This window comes from Rutidosis leptorrhynchoides, chromosome 8 (genome assembly GCF_046630445.1).
Source record: "Rutidosis leptorrhynchoides isolate AG116_Rl617_1_P2 chromosome 8, CSIRO_AGI_Rlap_v1, whole genome shotgun sequence".
Classification (NCBI taxonomy): domain Eukaryota; kingdom Viridiplantae; phylum Streptophyta; class Magnoliopsida; order Asterales; family Asteraceae; genus Rutidosis; species Rutidosis leptorrhynchoides.
Genome location: NC_092340.1, coordinates 8,709,174 through 8,727,791, shown reverse-complemented (window position 1 = coordinate 8,727,791; position 18,618 = coordinate 8,709,174).

The following is an 18,618-nucleotide window of genomic DNA, read 5'->3' as shown; positions in this document are numbered from 1 at the left end:
GTTGACTCTGGTCCCGGTTTCGGATTTTCGAACGTCCTTGCGTACAATTTAATATCTTGTACTTTGCGTTTTGAATCTTGTACTCTTGTAATTTCTAGACGTTTCTTATCAATAATTGGAACCTCTTTGATTGTATTTTGTAATTTTGAGCTTTTTGGTCGTTTGCGTCTTCAATTCGTCGAATCTGTCTTTTGTCTTCACCTTTTATTTTTTAAACGAATATCACTTTTAAATAGAACAATTGCAACTAAAAGCTTGTCTTTCTTGAGGAATAATGCTATGAAATATATGTTCGTTTTTAGCATTATCAAATATTCCCACACTTAAGCGTTGCTTGTCCTCAAGCAATATCGTCTTGAAATACTAGAATCACTTCTTTATTCTTCACACTTTGTACATCAGTGATTTCTATACGGCGGTATAAACAATGGTAGTAACGATATGGTTTACAGTCCCACATGACTATAAAAATTTAGATCCATTAAGAAAATTGGATCTTTATGAAAACATTTGATCTTTTGAAAATTAAATCTAGTTTTTACCCTAGATAAGTTTTCCGGAATAACCCTTCACCGGTGTTTGCAAAATATTTTTGTGGGTTTGGTGGGTTTCAGATTTGAAAATTTTAGCTCAAAACTTATGGTTTTGTGTCACCCATTTGCTAACCTTGTATTTGGAAAGCAACACGTCCAGTTTACTTGTCCCGTATATTACCTTTCGGTAAACTACCGTCCGGTTGTAAAGGAAAGCGTTGAACAAGCAACTGTTAAGGAAATGTCCCCTGACATGCTTTTAATTATGGTCTATAACGTGTCAGACGCAATTACTATCCTTGGTAGGAGCAATAGTAAAGCTCATCCTTATAATTTTTCGGTCTGGCACAAGGTCCTGTCTTTGACCATGCTATGCAACCACCGTTCTTACGGTTGACACCCGATTTAGTTCAGGTGACCTAATGAATTCCAGGTGAATTCCTAGGATTTTACGTTCAATGGTAATGAACGCATTGAAAATAGGGTTTTCAGAAAACAAATCGGTTTGTAATTTTGATCAAAATATTTTCTCGTTCAAGCTCGAGTTTAGATATCATTGAATTCCATGAGTTTGTAATTCCCAATCTTTAAGGTCAATCTCAAGGATTGAGTAATATCAGGTTTAAAAGCTGATTTTTGATCTTTTAAGGAGATTATCCTTTCTGGGGATCTGATTCATTAGTCTTATCCAGCTAATTTGCATGGTGCCCCCCATTTTACGAGATAAATCCTTCTCATGGTTAGGATAAATCTGACCACTTGGCGACCCTGTTTAATGCTGAGGTCCGTGGATTTCCTGCTGATTTTAGTGATGACTTTTCTAGATTTTTCGTCAACCTACAGCTGGTCTGGACGACAACTTCCTGACTTAAATCAAGAAGCGCGTTTCTTTTTCGGAAGACTTTACTTCCTTTTAATGATGGAATTGATTCATCGTGTAAATCCATCTCTCTTACGGTAAATCAGGTAAAACTTTTTAGTTTAGTCCAAAACAAAAGTATTTTCAGTTATTTGTACAAAAATATGTGATATATGTTTTGAATAACTTGGAGAATTTTCTCACACTTGGCTTTTATTTTCCTTTTTATTGTCCTCTATTCCATTTTAAATGAATTTTAACATTTTGGTTTGTTTCTCAATTTATGTCCTTTCCGAGGTTACAATAATTTCGGTGTTAAAACCTAGTTTTATCGTTCATAAATATGTATAAACATGATTTTGAGTTCATTTAATTGAAAATTTTGAAAAATTTTACTAGATTTGGGTAGTCAGTATATAAGACTAGGGCTGTTCTTTATTATCAGAGAGCACTAGATTCTAATACAACTACTGTTTTACTAGTATTTTTAATGGTAACCCAGTGTTTAAGATAAAAATTTTAAAATCCGAAAGAATTTAACCCCTTCCCACACTTAAGATCTTGCAATGCCCTCATTTGCAAGAAATCAGTAACAATTTAAATTATTGAGGGTGATTTGTGTGAAAATGATTAAATTTTACCAAAGTTTCCAAATATATTGGCGTTTGTTTGCTGAATGATAAATGGTGCACATCATTTGCTCATTCCGTCTTGTTGTTATTTCACATATATTTTGCATCTTGTCGTCAAAATTAGTTGCTTTTGCTGAACTTAATGTCAGTCTTTGAAAATGCGTTGTTTTACCCTGTTGTGTACATAAGATAAACTGCAAACATATATACATATTTTTGAAGTTTGGTATATTACCCCACATTCAAAAATTATTAAAATCTAAGAATAAAAGTTAGAAAATTATAAAAACTATTACAATATTAACATAAGTATTAAACGTATCAACATTACAAATTACAAAATAAATAAAACTAAGTAGACTAGGGATGATACTGATACCAATAGGGGTTCCATGCATAACCATAGGTTCTATAGAATGCTTCGGCTGGGTTATATGTAGGATACGGTGGTTGCATCTCTATAGACCAGGGAGGGAATATGGGTTTTGGAGTAGGAATATAGTTTCTACCTATATGTTGGCAATGAGCTATGATTTGGTTTTGATGAACTTGCCAATCTTCAAATGCTCTCTGTCTAGCATTTTCGTACTCCTGTGAAGCTATAAACCTTTGCATTTCTTGCATTTCATTTCCCCCTCCTACATTACCTTGCTGTTGGTTTCTCTCAACCTGTGGATGTCTACCATGGTATTGTACTGCGGCGTTATTTCGCCTCTTCAAAACTTTCGCACCATGGTATACATTTAAACCTATTGTATCGCGAGGTTCTGGTTCTTCGACTAATAATCCCCCCCGACTTATATCCACACCGAGATATTCAGCAATCAAAGTAATAAAAATACCACCTCCTATTATGCTATGCGGTCTCATCCCCCTAACCATACCTGATAAATAATAACCCACACAATAAGGTATACTTACAGCGCTTTGTGGGTCTCGAATACACATATGGTAAAACAAATCCTGTTCATTTACCTTTTCCTTGTTCTTACCTCTTTGTGTAATCAAATTAGCTAAAAACCTATGAATCACTCTTAATTCAGCTCTATCTATATCCAAATAAGAGTAATTTCTCCCTTTGAATCGGTGATGGCTTGTCATTTGACTCCATACACCTTGTGTATCAAAATTTTCATCTATCTTTCTACCATTTAGTATCAACCCTCTACAATCGGCAGATGCTAACTCCTCAGGCGTATATATACGTAAAGCCTGAGCCATGTCTAGTAAAGACATGTGGCGCATCGAACCTCCTAACAAAAATCTAATAAAAGATTGATCGGTTAAACTAGCTACCCGATCATTTAATTCTATACTACACAACAATTCTTCACACCATACTTTATATACAGGTCTACGCATGGTGAATAAACGTACCCAGTCGTTAAAAGTAGAATTACCATACCTCTGTGCAAGTAATTTCCTAATTGGCCCGGCCAATTCTACAGCTTCTAATGGTCCCCATTCTATGACCCTAGGTACCTCAACAACTTTAGAATGAAGAGTATGCAAACCCCTTTGGCATTTTGGATAATCTATCCAAAGTCTGTCAAATCTCAGGTTCGGGTGCAAATTTTCCAAGTGCATATCAGAAAATGTCATGACTGGATGAGGTATATCTTGCTTGTAGTAGTTATCCACCTCCTGTTGTTCCGCATTCTCAGCATGGGATGAAGATTCACCCCTTTTAGTCTGCAAAACACATCAAACACAATTTTTGTGCATTCAAATATGCATTAGTGTCAGCAAAATCATCAATCAAAATAATTACAATGACATGATCAATTTATATCAAACTTAAGCTCATTTTCATATTTTCATCAAATCTACACTTTTTCAAATAAGCATATACGAAAATGTTCGCCAAGTTCATAAGCATTCAACTCAAATAACATGTCAAAATAATCATTACTAGCAATTAAACAAGTTTCAAATGGCATTATCTCTCAAAAATCAAGTTCATGAATTTTTAGACTTGAAAAAATCCACTTTAATTCTCAAAATCATGTTTAGGCTCAAGTTTGGATCATTTAACTACCTAAACATGTTACACTACTTAATTTAGCAACAATTCATGACAAAAATCGGCCATAACCTGTTTATATCAAAAAGGCCCAAATTTGCTCAAGAACACAAACCCTAGATTACTCAAAATTTGAAGTTTAAGGCTTCTAATCATGTTAAATAGCATCAATCTAGGTTATACAAGCATAATACATAAGCAATTTAAGCATAATTACACTAAAAAGCATCAAAATCAAATTGGGGAAAAAATTGCTCAAGAACACTAATTTTCGGATTAAATGGTGTTTAGGTGTAGAAATTTACCGTTTTTCTTGAGTAATTCCTTGATAGCATCCTTCTCAACATGATTTTAGTAAAAGATTTGATGATTAACGGTTAAAAATTGTGATTTTGGGGGTGTTTTTGCGGGGTTTTTGCGCAGTATTTCGCAGTATTTGGTGTGTTTGTGGTGTGCAACTGATCAGTTCTGCGTTTTTATTTTTTTTCTGATTTTTGGTCCTCCCGCGAGTCGCGGGGTTTAAACCTTCAAACTCCGCGAGTCGCGGAGTTTGTTATTTTTTTTATTTTATTTATTTTTTATTTATATCTTATACTAATTAAAACAATTAAGTAATTAATTTTAAAATTTTGTTTCCCTTGTTATTTAGGACGATGTCGTTTCGGATCGATGTCCTAGTCCGTCCCTCGACAAAATTTTAAAATTTGTCTTTTTGTAGCGATTGTTTTAAAAGCTAAGATTTTTGGGGGTTTTTAATGTTTTTGGCATACTTTAATTCAATAAGATTAAAAATAATGATAATAAAAGTTCTCGTCCCTCCCTCGGGTAAAGCAATTTCGGTTCAACGACCTAGTCTTCAACTTACGAAGAATTTTAAAAATCATATTTTTAACTTAATGAGATAAAGTAAATTTTTGTTTTTAAATTCACACAACTTAAATATAAAATTCAAAATTAATATTAAAAATTCACACCAAACTTTACAATTTAAAATGCATAAAAAATAAAATTTATATTTTAAAAATTAAAAATTCACACCAAACTTAATTTAAAAATTCATATTATAAATTGACACCAAACTTATATTAATTTTTCAAATATTTACAATTTTAAATATATTTATTTTATAAAGTTTACAATATTAATTTAAGATTTATATATTAATTTTAAAAACATGGTAAAAATAAAATTAAAAATCTTTTTGGATTTTTATCCCACTTTAATCAATCAAATATTATCAAAAATATGCGCCCCTCTTTTCGGTAAAGTAATTTCGGTTCCAAGACCTAATTTAACTCATGACGAATTTTTGAAATATTTTGGGTTGATTGATTAAAGATATTTATACCTTAAGAATAAACATTAAATTTCACAGTGATGTAATAAATTTTTGAATGATATCAATAATTTCGGTCGCCAAACCTAATTTTATTCAATACCAATTTAATACTTTATAGCGAACAAATTAGCGTTTATTATCAAAAGGTTAAAAATAAAAATTAAAAAAAATAAAAAAAAACTGTACAGATTTACCTGTGAGATAGTATTCTTAGTTATATGATCTATCCAATTTATAAGATAGTCGGTTTAATTGGTTTTCCATGGCTACATAGGCGTAACCTCGAGCATTCAGTGTCTTTTCTTCTAAACATATGAACGGTTCGTCTCTGCATAAAGTAACAAATTCGGTGTTTGAATAGGTTTGATTATTTGAACATTTACCTCCATGTGACCATTTCCGCATTTGTGACATCTTTTTAGGTGTCGTGCTCTTCTTTTCGCTGCGGATTTTGATTTTCCTTTACCAAATTGTAACTTATTATCTTCGCATCTGGATTCTTTTCTAACTCCGTCCAATCTTTCTCTGATTACTGATACTATTTCACTCGGTAGTGTGTCATTATTACGTTTAGTGATCAAAGCGTGTAGCATTAGACCATGGTTTAGTTCACAGGCAGTCTTCATTTTGTAAAAACCTAAAAAAAAAAAAAAATTCAGAATGGGGGGAGAAGACTAGTTCTTTAGGGTCTGCTAGGGAAAGACCATTCGGGTTCCATTTTCGAGAACTACACGAAAACAGACAATCTAACTCTAACAGAAATACATATTATCCTTTAAAGACTTGATTCTCCCCACACTTAGTTAGCTGTGGTGTCGAAATTGTGATTAACTTCGTTGTCGACTTCCATCGGACTATCTATGTAGTGTTTAACTCTGTGACCATTAACTTTAAATTCAATCCCATTTGAATTTATCAATTCTATTGTTCCGTATGGAAAAACTCTTTTAACTATGAATGGTCCAGACCATCTTGATTTCAATTTTTCAGGAAATAGCTTGAATCGTGAATTGAAAAGAAGAACTCTGTCTCCTTCTTTAAATTCTTTTGAACTTCTGATTCTTTTATCATGCCATTTCTTCGTTCTTTCTTTATAGATTAACGAATTTTCGTATGCTTCATGTCTTAATTCTTCTAATTCGTTTAGTTGACTTAATCGTAGACGTCCGGCTTCATGTAAATCAAGATTACATGTCTTCAAAGCCCAAAATGCTTTGTGTTCAATTTCTACTGGAAGATGACATGCTTTTCCATAAACAAGTCTAAAAGGTGTGGTTCCAATTGGAGTTTTGTAGGCTGTTCTAAAAGCCCAGAGTGCATCCTCCAATTTAATGGACCATTCCTTCGGATTTGATCCTACGGTTTTCTCTAGAATACGTTTTAAAGCTCGGTTGGTATTTTCAACTTGTCCACTTGTTTGTGGATGATATGCGGTGGAGATTTTATGAGTTACTCCATATCTTTTAAGAACTTTCTCAAGTTGATTATTACAGAAATGAGTACCCCGATCACTTATTAAAGCTTTCGGTGTTCCAAATCTTGCAAAAAGATGTTTTAAAAAGTTGACTACAACTCGTGCATCGTTAGTTGGGAGAGCTTGTGCTTCCGCCCATTTAGATACATAATCAATGGCTACGAGTATATATAGATTATTATGAGATTTTGGAAATGGACCCATAAAGTCAATACCCCAAATGTCAAATACTTCACATACTTGGATGACATTTTGTGGCATTTCATCACGTTGACTTATTTTTCCGGCCCTTTGACAAGCATCACAGGATTTGCAAAGAAGGTGTGCGTCTTTGTAAATTGTAGGCCAATAGAATCCAGCATCATAAACTTTTCTTGCTGTTAGTTGAGGCCCATAATGCCCTCCTGTTGGTCCTGTGTGACAATGGTTTAATATTTAACTGGCTTCATCTCCGAATACACATCGGCGTATTATTCCATCGGGACAACTTTTAAACAAATGTGGATCTTCCCAAAAATAGTGTTTTATATCACTGAAGAATTTCTTTCGTCTTTGGTACGATAATCCTTTTTCAAGGAATCCACAAACTAAGTAGTTTGCATAGTCTGCAAACTATGGAATTTCTTTATAATCTATCTTCAATAGATATTCATCAGGAAAGTTGTCTTGTATGGACGATTCATTTAGAACTTCTAATTCGGGATTTTCAAGACGAGAAAGATGATCAGCGGCGAGATTTTCTGCTCCTCTTTTATCTCGGATTTCAATATCAAACTCTTGTAAGAGTAAGATCCAACGGATTAATCTTGGTTTAGCATCTTGTTTTGAAAATAGGTATCTAACAGCAGAATGGTCGGTATAGACCACCGTTTTTGCTAGAACGAGATATGATCGAAATTTGTCAAAAGCAAAGACAATATCAAGGAGTTCTTTTTTAGTAGTTGTATAGTTCGTTTGTGCTCCTTGTAACGTCTTACTAGCATAATATATAGGTTGAAATCGTTTTTCAATCCTTTGTCCTAAAACGGCTCCCATTGCAAAATCACTTGCATCGCACATTAGTTCAAATGGTAGATTCCAATTTGGTGTTATCATGATCGGCGCATTAGTGAGTTTCTCTTTAAGAATATTAAAAGATTTGATACACTCATCGGAAAAGATGAATGGAGCATCCTTTTTTAGGAGTTTATTCATAGGAGTGGCAATTTTAGAAAAATCTTTTATGAAACGTCGGTAAAAACCGGCATGCCCTAGAAAACTCCTAACTCCTCTAACATTGGTGGGATGTGGAAGTTTAGCAATTACATCTACTTTAGCTCTATCCACTTCAATTCCTTCTTTTGAAATTTTATGACCAAGAACGATGCCTTCTTTAACCATGAAATGGCATTTCTCCCAATTAAGTACTAGATTTGATTGTTCGCATCTAATAAGCATTCGTTCCAGATTAGCTAGACATGATTCAAATGTATCACCGAAGACTGAAAAGTCATCCATGAAAACTTCCATGCATTCTTCTATCATGTCATGAAAAATCGCCATCATACATCTTTGAAAGGTTGCAGGGGCGTTGCAAAGTCCAAATGGCATGCGTTTGTAAGCAAAAGTACCATAAGGGCACGTGAATGTGGTTTTCTCTTGATCTTCGGGTGCTATTGGAATTTGAAAATATCCGGAAAAACCATCAAGAAAACAATAGTAACTGTTTCCGGCTAATCTTTCCAACATTTGATCTTTGAAAGGTAAGGGAAAGTGATCTTTTCTGGTGGCGTCATTTAATTTTCTATAATCAATACATACACGCCATCCTGTTACGGTCCTAGTAGGAATAAGCTCATTTTTCTCATTTGTAATGACAGTCATGCCACCCTTCTTAGGCACGCATTGAACTGGGCTTACCCATGGACTATCAGAGATTAGATAAATTAGACCTGCATCTAGCAGTTTAATAATCTCTTTCTTAACTACATCTTGCATATTAGGATTTAGTCTTCGTTGGCGTTGCACATACGTTTTATGACCTTCTTCCATAAGGATTTTATGTGTGCAATACGAAGGACTTATTCCTTTAATATCATGAATCTTCCATGCAATGGCTGGTTTATGAGCTTTCAACACAGAAATGAGTTATGATTTCTCATTTTCAGTAAGAGAAGACGATATTATTACAGGTAATTCAGATTCACCATGTAAATAAGCGTATTCCAAATGGTTTGGAAGTGGCTTTAACTCTAATTTCGGAGGTTCTTCTATCGATGATTTGTATCGATATCTGTCTTCTTCTTTTAGCATTTGAATTTCTTCTGTTGTTGGTTCATGTCCATTAGCTATAAGTGTAGCTAACATTTCAGCTTCATTAATTTGTTCTGTTCCTTCTCCTAAAGAACATTCTCCTGTTCCTTGTAATTCTGGAAATTCTTCTAATAATTCTGCATGTGCATCTATAGTTTGAATATAATAACATGTATCATCTGCAGATTGTGGTTGTTGCATTGCTCTTTCAACTGAAAAGGTAACACTCTCATCCTCTATACTTAGGGTCAATTTCTTACCGAACACGTCTATCATTGCTTTAGCCGTGTTTAAGAATGGTCTTCCTAATATGAGAGGAACTTGAGAATCTTCTTCCATGTCCAGAACAACAAAATCTACTGAAAATACTAAAGTACCAACTTTAACTAGCATGTTCTCCATTATCCCTCTAGGATATTTTATTGATCTATCGGCTAGTTGTATGCTTATTCTGGTTGGTTGCAATTCTCCAAGGTCTAGTTTAGCGTATAGTGAATACGGCATTAGATTTATACTAGCACCTAAGTCTACCAATGCTTCTATTGAACTAAGACTACCCAGAAAACATGGAATTGTGAAACTTCCTGGATCAGATAGTTTTTCTGGTATCTTATTCAACAGCACTGCTGAACAATTAGCATTCATGGTAACAGCCGAGAGTTCTTCCATTTTCTTTCTATTTGAGATTAGATCTTTCAAGAATTTAGCATATCTAGGCATTCCTGAAATCACATCAATGAAAGGAAGATTTACATTTATCTGTTTAAACATATCCAAGAATTTGGATTGCTCGGCTTCAAGTTTCTCTTTCTTCATTTTACTCGGGTAAGGAAGTGGTGGTTGGTATGGTTTAACATAAGGTTTAGCCTTAACTGTGTTATCTTCATTAATCTTTTCAATTACCGGTTCTTTTTCCTTATCTTGATTAGGTTGTGGTTCTTGTGGAGTAGGAATAGCTTCATCAGAAGTTACAGGTATTTCAGGTGGTTTAAGTGTTGTACCACTTCTTGTGGTAATGGCTTTAGCTTTTTCATTCTGGGGGTTAGCATTTGTATCACTAGGTAGACTTCCCGGTTTTCTTTCACCTATTAACCTTGCTAGGTTACTTACTTCTTGTTCCAGATTTTGAATAGAAGCTTGTTGATTTCTAAATGCTTGAGCATTTTGTTCATTAGTTTGTTTCTGAGATGTGAAAAATTGCGTTTGAGTTTCAACTAGCTTCGTCATCATATCTTCTAAATTCGGCTTTTTATCATCGGTTTGTTGTGGTGGTTTGTTTTGAAAATTAGGTCTTTGCTGATTGTAATTATTATTGGATACTTGTTGATTGCTAGGACCTTGTTGGTTGTTGTATGGAATATTTCTGTTATAATTCTGGTTTTGATTGTAAATCTGTCTTGGCGGTTGATAATTATTCTGATAATTATTTCCAGGTCTTTGGTTTATGTATGAAATATTCTCTCTTTGTTCCATTGTTAATTCAATACTGAGACAATCTTTTGTCAAATGTGGTCCTCCACATTGCTCACAACTAATTCGTATTGAGTGAATATCCTTAGTCATCTTTTCCATTCGTCTCTCGACAGCATCTATCTTTGCGGAAATGGAATCTAAGTCATGGCTAGAATCGGCTCTAGCTGCTTTAGATGATCTAACGATATCTTTTTCTTGGTGCCACTCATGTGAGTGGGAAGCAGTGTTATCAATAATTTTGTAAGCATCAGTTTCGGTTTTCTTCATAATAGAACCACCAGCTGCTATATCTATGTCTTTCCTTGTAGTGATGTCGCATCCTTGGTAGAATATTTGTACTATTTGACAGGTGTCTAAACCATGTTGCGGACATCCTCTTAACAACTTTCCAAATCTAGTCCACGCCTCATATAGAGTTTCATTCGGCTTCTGTGTGAACGTAACAATTTCTCCTTGAAGTCTTACGGCTTTAGATGCAGGAAAGAATTGTTTAAGAAATTTTTCAACTAAAACGTCCCATGTATCAATCGCCCCTTCAGGTAACGATTCCAACCAATCTTTGGCTTCTCCCTTTAAAGTCCAGGGAAATAACATGAGATATATCTGTTCATCCTCAACTTCTCGGATTTTAAATAGTGTGCAGATCCTATTAAAGGTACGTAGATGTTCATTTGGATCTTCCTTCGGCGCACCACTAAATTGGCATTGATTAGTCACCATGTGTAGAATTTGTCCTTTGATTTCATAATCTGGCGCATTAATGTCTGTATGAGTAATTGCGTGACCTTGGTCAGTGCGTTTAGCTCTCATTCGGTCTTCCATACTTAAAGGTTCTGTTACTTCCATAATTGAATTTGTTGAATCGGAATCACTAGAGGATTCTGATTTTATGGTTCGTTCCTCAACAATCTCTGTTTGAATGATTGGTGGTTCCGGAGGAAAGTTTAGTGGTTCAGGATCTACGAATCGTTCCTGAATATTCTCCGGATTCTCAATTGTGAGGTCGGGTTCAAAAAATGGATTATCGGAAATTTGAACTGGAGTACTTGGTCGACTGGATGACGATTCTAAAGAAAAATCAACGGTGGTAATATTTGCTAAATGTCTTGATCTAGTTACAGGTGGTGAACGTACAAAAGGTGGTGAACGTCTTGCTCGGTGCATTCACTGAATATCCTATTAGTTTTTAAAAGGAAAAAAAAATTATAATAAGTTATCCAATCAATAGACTTTTCTGATTTTGCCCACGTTTCGAATAGCCAAAAGATGCAGCAGAGGGGCAGGATTCGTTTGGTCTCAATATAATTGAGGACTGTTTGGCTCCAATAACCCGGTCCACATACAAATCCAACTATTACTACGAACCAGAAAATTTTGATGTCTATCAATTTAACCACTTAAAATAAATTTTCGTAATTTTAAGAAATTTAGATAAGAAGTAGATTAAAAAAAAAAACTATGTCCTAAAAACTAGGATAGCGAGAAATAAAAAAGAAAAAGAGCTCGTCGAAAAAGGTCGAAAAAGAAAAATGGTTGAAAAATAAAAGGTGACGGAAAAATAAAAGAAACTTATAAAACTTAAAAACACTTGACTAACCTAACCTTATTACTACAACTAACTTAAAATTATAATCGCAAATTGAGATTACTAATTGGAATGATAATTGATACATAGGTAAAAGTCGTCTAAAAATATTAAAGCTTACAGGAAAAACTAAATCCCAAATGAAAATAACTTAAAAAGAAACTAAAACTTAAAAAGGCGTCGCAAAATTCTAAAGCACCTAAATCTTAGTCTAAAGAAAAAGCACTTAAGGGATTTTACGGCAAAGCCTAAAAATTTAGAAGTAAAAATAACTATGGCAAAAACTAAGTTTAAAACTAAATATGAGCTAAAAATACAAATATTACGTTAAAACGATTGAAAAGGGACAAAATATAAAAATATACAAAAAGTTGTAAAAAGTACAATTTTTATAAAAATATTATTTTTATATTATTTATTTATTAAAACTATTAATTTTACAATTTAATTAAACTAATTTAACTAAAATATAAATTAAATAAAAAGTAAAACTAATTATAATAATAATAATTAATTAGGGTTAATAATAATTAATAATAATTAATAATTACCCGTAATTAAATGCAGATTAGGGTTTCTGTCGGTGTCAGGGTAGCTCCGCGAGTTGCGGTAGTCGAGGCAGCAAACTCCGCGAGTTGCGGGGTTCCAAAATTCAACTCTGGTACAGTTTTGAAATTCGACTTTTTTTTTTATATTTTCTGTTTTATATTTTTCTGTTTTAAAATCTAAATATTTATATAATAAAAACTTATATTTAAAAACTAAAATAAAAATAGAACTACTTTATAATTTTATAAATAAAAATCGTAAAACTAGATTTATATATATATTTTATTTTATTTTTTTCGGTTTTTTTTTATGTTTTAAATAAAAACAAAATACTTAAATAAAACTTATATAAAAATAAAGAAACTTTATAAAACTTAAATATTTAACAAAATCTTAAAAATACTTATATTTTTGTTTTTCTTTTTATATTTTCGAATAATAAAAAAAAACGTAAATTTTTTACAAAAACGTATTTTTATAAAAGTAAACTAAAAATAAATTTTTTTTTTTTATATTATCGTTGCGCTTCCGGCTTTTAAGCGGTTCCCCGGCAGCGGCGCCAAAAATACTTGATGTGGTAGCGGAGTGTATATAATACTATTAAATTTTAGCAGAAAATACTATTAAATACGATACAATTTTACACAAGATATTTATTTATTTAGAGAATGGATATACTTAAACCTTGCTACAACACTTATAGGCAGTGTACCTAATCGTACAGTAGTGTAGTTTTTAGTAAGTCCGGTTCGTTCCACAGGAAAAATCTTTAAACAAAGCTTAACGCTATATTAGTTTACTTTTGTAAAAATACAAATATATATATAAGTAATATTATTATTATAAAGGGGGGTTTTTACCGTTTAATTACCGGTTTGTCGATTTTAAAACTTTAGTCGCAGTTAAAACCAAATGTAAAATAATAAATACAAGACTTAATTTAAAGCGTAAAGTAAATAACGATAATGAAATTGCGATTAATAAAAATGCGATAAAATAAACTTGCGATAATTAAAAAGTACGATAATTAAAAGTGCAATTAAATACAATAACAATAAAAATGCGATAATTAGAAGTGCAATTAAATATAAAATAAAGGAAATTAAATATGAAATAAAAGAATTATGCTTATTTAAACTTCCGTAATCATGATGTTTGACGTGTTGATTTTAGTTTTATGCCCATGGGTTAATTGTCCTTTGTCCTGGATTATTTAATATGTCCGTCTGGTTTTTGTCCATAACAGTCCATCAGTCATAAATATAAAGTGCGAGTGTCCTCGTCAAATTATCCTTATACCCGAAGTTAAATATTCCAACTAATTGGGGACTTAAACTGTAACAAGATTTTAATACTTTGTTTAATAATTACACCAGGATGTCGACTGAGTGTAACCCGAGGTTTTAATATTTTGTTATCAATTATACCAAGTGTCTTTGTACATAATTTCACCCCTGTTTTAATTATTCTAGTGGCTATTAATCCATTCCCGTGTCCGGTTAAATGAACAATTATTCGTACATATAAATACACCGCCCATCGTGTCCGATCGAGTGTATATGGTAATTTATAGGGACGCCCAATTGTAAATCTTTATATTAACATTAACAAACTATCATTTAGTTAAACAAATATAAAGCCCATTAATAGCCCATAGTCTAATTTCCACAAGTGTCGTTCCTTTGTCCAAATCCCAATTATGGTACAAAGCCCAATTACCCAATTTTAGTAATTAGCCCAACATCATGATTACTTCGGATTAAATAAGCATAATAATAACTTAGCTACGAGACATTAAATTAAAAAGGTTGAACATAACTTACAATGATTAAAAATAGCGTAGCGTTACACGGACAAAATTTCGACTTACACCCTTACAACATTCGCTAACATACCCTTATTATTAGGATTAAAATTAAAATTAAAATTAAAATATAAATATAAATATTTACGTATAGATATAGAGAGGATGGATATATATGTTGTGAAAAATGATCAGAATTCGGTTGGCTTTATAGGGAATTGAGTTCAGGGATACTCCGCGACTCGCGGCAATTTTTGCCTTCAAACTCCACGAGTCGCGGAGTTTGAAAATACAGCTCACCAACTTTGGAGTCTTTCTTGCCGATGGATTTTTATTATTTATATAATATATAAATAATTATAAGAATTATTTAAATATTATATTATATTTATGTGCAGAGTTGACTTATAATTTTTAGTCCGTTGCGTCGAGCGTTGAGAGTTGACTCTGGTCCCAGTTCCGGATTTTCGAACGTCCTTGCGTACAATTTAATATCTTGTACTTTGCGTTTTGAATCTTGTACTCTTGTAATTTCGAGACGTTTCTTATCAATAATTGGAACCTCTTTGATTGTATTTTGTACTTTTGAGCTTTTTGGTCGTTTGCGTCTTCAATTCGTCGAATCTGTCTTTTGTCTTCACCTTTTATTATTTAAACGAATATCACTTTTAAATAGAACAATTGCAACTAAAAGCTTGTCTTTCTTGAAGAATAATGCTATGAAATATATGTTCGTTTTTAGCATTATCAATGATTTTGGCATGAAAATCATACTTACAAATATGAAGTGGGTTTACATACATACATAAGTTATGTAAACAAGGATTGATTATTTTGTGTGCCATTAAGTGTTTAAATCAATCCTTATCGAAACATGTTTCATGAAAATGGATATTTGGCACTCCATTTGTTATGTATGTGATTGTTGTATGAAATCGGTAGTATCTGCCTCAATAAGACCCTTGTGTGGATGTTTGGTTGTATGATTTAATTTATTATTTATTCGGGATGAATGTAATAATTTATTAAACGGCTTGCATGTCGTGTTTATTATTTATTCGGGATAAATGTAATAATTTATTAAACGACTTGCATGTCGTCTTTCTATTTATATTGTATTTGTAATAGTATAGAAAATAGAATAGTTATTTTGTAAGATAATGCAACCAAGATTGGAATCAAGAAAACGATGTTCACAAGGCGGCCCATCCGAGCATATAATGGAGATAGCGGTTTTAGTGGGAGCCAATTCTCACACAAGGTTATGTCCCTAGTTGACCATGTTTTTCCGTGTGTTGGCTCACCGGAAAAACGCATAGGACTCAAGGCATACTACCGATAATTGCGTGTCATGATTATTATTGTGTTCTTATTTGTCTATGCCATGCTAGCTAGAAAATTAGTATAGAAACAAAATACAATACTCACTTAAAATGGTTTGGTTAAAATTAGTTTAACAAACGCAACACGCAATACATAATTAGCAAATGTTTTAAAATGGAATAAACTACTTTTGCTGAAAGAAAACAAAACCCCGTTTTTAATGTAAACTTTACGCTACCCATGAGTAGTACACACATCCGAACCTTCTACCTGTTAGAGTTCGCGATACCCGAGAGTCTTGGGCCGGACTTTAGTTGGGTGTTGGGAAGGGTGAGGTGAATTTTGCGATACCCGAGAGTCTTGGGCCGGATTTCACGTGTATCTATCACGGACGGTTTACAATCTGAAATCGTGGTTCGCGGCAAACACGCCACGAGTAAGGATTAGTGTAGAAGGGATTAAAATGCCAAGTGAAATAATTGATTATCACTAAATCTTGCAGAACCTAAGAATTTCATAATGGATGAAATTGGTAATATAGTTACCTACCTAAATAGCTTATGATTGGCGATTCGCGGTAAACCCATCATTACCATAAGTGAAATATGGATCTTAACCTTGTTAATTATAATTGTTTGAATATTAAACACACTTGGGTAATTATCTTAACAAGGATTAAACATATCAAACTAACTAATACAACTTACTTTAAAAATATTATAGATGTCTGCAACAAACACAAATCCCACTCCGTCATCAATCACTAAAGTCTGCCTTAAAGGGCTCCTCGAAAAGGACAAGCTTACAGGCTTGAACTACATGGACTGGCTTCGCAACCTAAGAATTGCTCTTAGGATGGAAGGAAAGATCAGGGAAATTGAGGAACCCTTACCGGCAGAACCCGGATCGAGAGCAACTCAAGCGGCTATGGACGAGTTTGAAAAACGTCGTTCCGAGTCTAATGAGGTAGCATGCTTGATGTTGGCGACCATGTCTCCGGAGCTCCAAAAGGGCATGGAGAGCTTAGGGTCGTATGACATGCTTAACCAACTTAAAGACATGTTCCAACAACAAGCAAAGCAAGAAAGGTTTGACACCGTGAAAGCTCTCGTATCTTGTAAAATGGCAACGAGAAGTAGCGTTAGTGTCCATGTACTACAAATGAAAGGGTACATAGACCGACTGGAGCGCCTTGGTTTTTCCATAAGTCAGGAGCTTGCAACGGATTTTATCCTGAACTCGCTGACTAGTGCATATGAAGGATTCATTATGAACTATAATATGAACAATATGGAGAAAATAATCATGGAGCTCCATGGCATGTTGAAAACTGCTGAGGCTAACATGGCCAAAGCTAAACCCGCAACTACTGTTCTACCCATTCGTGAAGGTGGGATCAAGAAGAAGAAAAACAAAACAAAGGGCAAGAACAAGGGCAAGGGTAAGGTTGGCACGTCCAACTTCAAACCTAAACCTAAGGGTATTGCTAACTCTTCTACTTCAAAGATCCCGCAAACCAAGTCTCCTGAAGAAGCAATATGCTTTTGATGTGTGCGAGGTGTGCTAGGAAATAGTATTATTTTTACAACGAAATACTATTAAATACGATACAATTTTACACAAGATATTTATTTATTTATAGAATGGATATACCTAAACCTTGCTACAACACTTATAGGCAGTATACCTAATCGTACAGTAGTGTAGTTTTTAGTAAGTCCGGTTCGTTCCACAGGGATCTTTTAAACAAGCTTAACGCTATATTAGTTTTAACTTATAATTGTAAAAATACAAAAATATATATAAGTAGTATTATTATTATAAAGGGGATTTTTACCGTTTAATGACCGGTTTGTCGATTTTAAAACTTTAGTCACAGTTAAAACCTAATGTAAAATATAAATATAACTTAATTTAAAGCGTAAAGTAAATAACGATAATGAAATTGCGATAAATAAAAGTGCGATAATTAAAAGTGCAATTAAATATGAAATAAAAGAATTATGCTTATTTAAACTTCCATAATCATGATGTTTGACGTGTTGATTTTTAGTTTATTCCCATGGGTTAATTGTCCTTTGTCCTGGATTATTTGATATGTCCATACAGATTTGTCTATAATAGTCCATCAGTCATAATCATAAAGTGCGAAAGTTTTCGTCAAATTATTCTTATTCCCGAAGTTAAATATTCCAACTAATTGGGGATTCGAATTGTAACAAGGTCTTAATACTTTGTTTAATGAATACACCAGGTTATCGACTGCGTGTAGTCCAAGGTTTTACTACTTTGTTAATAATTACACCAATTACCCTTGAATGTAATCCACCCCTGTTTCAACAAGTCTATTAACTATTAATCCAGTTCCGTGTCCGGTAAAAGGAACAATTATTGGTATTTATAGATATCCCGCCCACCGTACCCAGTCAAGCATATGTGGTTATATATAAATACGTCAAATTATAAGTCTATATATTAAATCAACGAGGTATCATTTAGTTAATATAAAACCCATTAATAGCCCATAGTCTAATTTCCACAAGTGTCGTTCTTTTATCCAAACCCCAATTATGGTACAAAGCCCAATTACCCAATTTTAATATTTAGCCCAACATCACGATTACTTCGGCATTAAATAAGCATAATAATAACTTAGCTACGAGACATTAAATTAAAAATAACATTAACCATAACTTACAGTGATTAAAAATAGCATAGCGTTACACGGACAG